The sequence below is a fragment of the Aptenodytes patagonicus genome, chromosome 3 (assembly GCF_965638725.1).
Source record: "Aptenodytes patagonicus chromosome 3, bAptPat1.pri.cur, whole genome shotgun sequence".
Classification (NCBI taxonomy): domain Eukaryota; kingdom Metazoa; phylum Chordata; class Aves; order Sphenisciformes; family Spheniscidae; genus Aptenodytes; species Aptenodytes patagonicus.
This window is the reverse complement of record NC_134951.1, coordinates 75,454,751-75,458,876: the sequence shown is the minus strand read 5'-3', so window position 1 is coordinate 75,458,876 and position 4,126 is coordinate 75,454,751.

Sequence of the window (4,126 nt, the reverse complement as noted above, 5' to 3'; positions counted from 1 at the left end):
TGCTGCCCTGAAAGGGAAGCCTGGCAGCAGTGCCTAGGCCCCAGCCAAGATAAATCCTGAGCTGCTGATGTCAGGGCAGCTGTAGCTTGAACCACAGGTGAGGGGAGAATAAAATGATGGAATAAAGGGTGGATTTTGTAAAATGCCCCCTTTCTGAAACCCGTTATTCAAGTGACCCCATGTTTGGCTCTCCCTGCTCCGCGGTCTAACATTGTGCAGCAGCTTCTAAGACCGTCTGAGCTGCCTCGCACGCTTTCAGGGCCATTTAAACACAAAACACATGCTGAAGTTAAGATGCAGCGTAAATGCTTAACAATGCAGTATGTTTCAGCTCCATGTACGAAGCAGCAGCTAGCAGAAGGTGGCAGAATCAGTTCAGCCGGCGCGATCAAGCCTCGCCTGCGGGTAGGTGAATTTCTTTCAACCTGCGGGAGCCTCTCTGGCCAGGAGGCCCAGGCGAAGCTGTCTTCAGGCCGAGCAGAGCCGAAATTCCACCGCGCAGCCCTCCAACGTGTGCTGCCGTGTCGGTTCCGTTGGTCATATGGATGAAGTGCACACAACCCCTGCTGACGGGATTTATGCGAGTGGATGGGACGGGCTTGTGAAAGTCAGCCCTGGAGCAGCAAATCCTGTTTCTAGTGCTACCACATTGACACCTTGTGGTTGACTTGGCCATCATGTTTTTTAAAAATATATTGTTGGTGTATGCCTTACAGATGTCAACTGGTAGGCATTTCCTAGAGGCATTCCACTTGGCTGTTTATACTTTTTGCTTCAACAACTCTACTTAAGCTCCCTTGGACAAATACAAATACTAGAACATCAAAGAGCAAAGCGCAGAGGCTGATCTAAAACAGTGTCTCCCAAATACCATCCCTGGTTGCATATGCAATACCATGAAAGATGAACAGCAGTAACCACTGGAGAGTATTTTTTTCTACTTTCCTACTCATCTAGAACTTGGATTCTCTGTCCCTTTTTTCCATAATATTATGTTATTTTGACTTCAGCTGAAAATGATACTCGCTTTTTTTTTCCTCTTCTGCAAGTCGTAAAATATGACCTATGTAACTTAAGAAAGATGCTCTAAAGGTTTCAAGATCTTCCGTCTGCTTCTTTAAATGAAGCCAGGGCTCCAAATCCACCACATGTCATACATTACGTTATGAGCAAAAGGATATTCAGATGCTGAAGTTCTTCTCCGAGAATGTTTCCCTGCTGGAAATAACATTTTTACAAGCTTCTGTATTCCCTTCAGTCTCTTCCTAACAGGACCTCCTGTGGGGAGAACTTGGTGTTTCTCATTCCGATGATAGTTTTGAGTAACATTTATAACTGTCTGCCAGTGGTTGTGTATTTTCTGGCAATAACGAATCATAGCCAAGTTTGCTTCCCAGCTAAAATTTCTTCAGCACCGTTTTTGGAGCGGTGATCGGCTGGACTGCAGCCTTTGCCAGGCTATCGTGGCGTTTATGCCTTCGGTTTCCCTGGAGGTGCAGAATGTGGTTTTATTTATGAACTGCATTGTGCTGTTTACCATTTCAAGTGGTAAAAGCCATCATGTTCCTCTGCGCTTCTCCTGCTACCCTCCCTTAGCAAGTGTTGGTTGCTCTTTAGTCCTGTTAGGCTGTTCTTGTCTATCTGCAGCTCTTCTGCTGACAATGAGAGGAGAACATTATTCCTGTAGTAAAACTAGGTCTAAACCAGAAACCAAATCACCAGATGGTGATGGTATCTTTGTCTTGTCCTCATGTTCAACGCTGTAGTTCATTTGGTTGCTATAGTTGATACTGCGTCTTATTTAGCAGTTTCCTCGGTTGTTTGGAGTCTCTGCAGTACAGATATTAAATTCAGCAAGCTGATGATCGCAGGAGAGAGCTGGACCCCGCTTTGCTCAGTGTTACAAGTATACGGATGGATGGCAGCCGCCCTTTTGAATCTTACTGTGCACGGCAGGACCTTGCCAAGGTTTATCGTACCTTACGTAACATACAATACTTGCTTCTACCAGCTCTACATTTCTTTAATCTTATTTAATACCTCTTTGGTCTTCTATGAGAAAAATTTATTTCCCTTTATCTGGACTGACTGTTTTTATGCCATTCATGTTTTGCTGCCTGCTTCTAGTTTATGGGGGGGGGGGTTCTGCCATTCGGTGTCCTAATGCCCATTTGTCCTCTTTGTGAAACCAGTACTGTTAGTAACTCCCTCAAATGTACTATTTTGGTGGTGGTAGGTGGAGGATAAATGTTGCTTTTACAGTAGGATTTAAGATGGTTAAGAGCATATAGTGGCTGAGTTTCTGCTAGCATCCCATTTGATCCTTAGAGAAGAGAAAGCTGTACGAAGTCAGCACAAGCACGTGTGAATATAACTTTGCCTCTGTTTTCTTACTCAAACAACTTTTGCTAGGAAGACTGCTTTAAGGCGGGATGGGAAAACAGCGTGAGCATATCAGGTCTCTGCCAGGCAAAAGGTATCCACATCAAGGTCTTAACAACACTAAACACCAAAATCAAACAATGTGAAGAAAAAGAAAAGAAGAAAAAGAAAAGAAGAAAAAGAAAAGAAGAAAAAGAAAAGAAGAAAAAGAAAAGAAGAAAAAGAAAAGAAGAAAAAGAAAAGAAGAAAAAGAAAAGAAGAAAAAGAAAAGAAGAAAAAGAAAAGAAGAAAAAGAAAAGAAAGAAACCCTTCAGCTGGAGGGCAGGGGTGAAGGGAGAGCTAGGACGCTATCTGGGCTTGAGTGGGAGGAGTACCTGGCACAGCAAGGGAGGAGGTGAGCGCCCCGGGGCAGGGAGGGAGCAGAGAAGAGAAGGAAGCATGAAGCAAGAGTTTGGGACAGCAGTGGGTGGGGGCGGGTGGTTTCTGCAGAGGTGGAAGGAGAGGGGTTGGGACAGGGAAGTTTTTTGTAAGTTGCAACCCGCTCTGTAAAGGGTGTGGTGGAAATTCTGAGCTCAGCAAGAGCAGGAGGAAAAAACTGTGGAAAAACTAGGGAAGCTGAGGAAATTGTGTGACACAGGGGAAAGCCAAAGAGGAGGAGCTGGCGGTGTGGTTACAATGAGTGATTCTGGTGCTGCCATTCATCGGCAGAGGCACATCACCTAATTTCCTTACTGCGTTGAAAGGCCTGCCAGCCCTGCATGCGTTGTCCTAACTTTCTGGCTTGCCGCCTTGCGTCTGCTGTCTCCGCGAATCGCTGTGTTCACAGCTTTGCTCCATTTGTATGTCCATTTTGATTGCATTTGCCAAGTCAAGCACATCAGTACATCTTACTAAAGAGTTCCTCCGAGCCTGCTGTAAGACTTCAAGGCAGTGAGCCCAACTCGGGGCGGAGAAGGGACGTGGCTAAAATGCTATAAAAATCCCTTCACTATCGATTGCAAGTCATAGCGCTTTCTTAATAATGCTAATGACAAGTGGTGCTGTAACGTTAAACTGTTCTCAAGAGTTCAAAGCATCCCGGTCCCACTAGCACGTAGGAGGTAAATACTACAGCAGTCTCGTAGGTATGTGAGCGAATGCAGAGCAGACGTATCCTGAGGCAGAGAAGCAAAGGGCTTACAGTGGCAGAGTGAACGAGTTACAGCTCCAGGAGTAAAACTGAGATGTTCGGACTCCTGGCTTGGGGAAAGTCCAAGCAAAAGGTGAAAGGTAATGTCTGAATTGTTATCTTAGAGATATGTATGTAAAGTACCTGTGTCCAACATAGGGGTCTGTCTGTTAAAGGCTTTCACCAGAGGCTTTGGATTTTTTTTAACTTGCAGCGGTGGTCTGTCACACTTGGTGAAGTACAGGGCTTGCTTGTTCTTCCCTAGCAATCCACCTTTTTTAGGGAGGAGAGAAGCTGTGAAATCGGTCTTGTTCTATTTTGTTGTTTGTGATTAGTTCAAACATTTGCTTATAAATTGTGCCAGCTCTTATGGGAAGTGAGTTAAAATATTAGCAAAACTTCTCAGAATAATTGGCAAATACAAGTGTTTGATACAGAGCAAAATTATGATCTACTTCATAAATTATCTACTTCATAAACCGTCTTATGGCATTAATTTTTATGGTATCTAAGCTCACCAAATTAGTAGACTTGTCATCAATGTTCTGTGAGGGAGAAATTTCTATATTTAGGAGG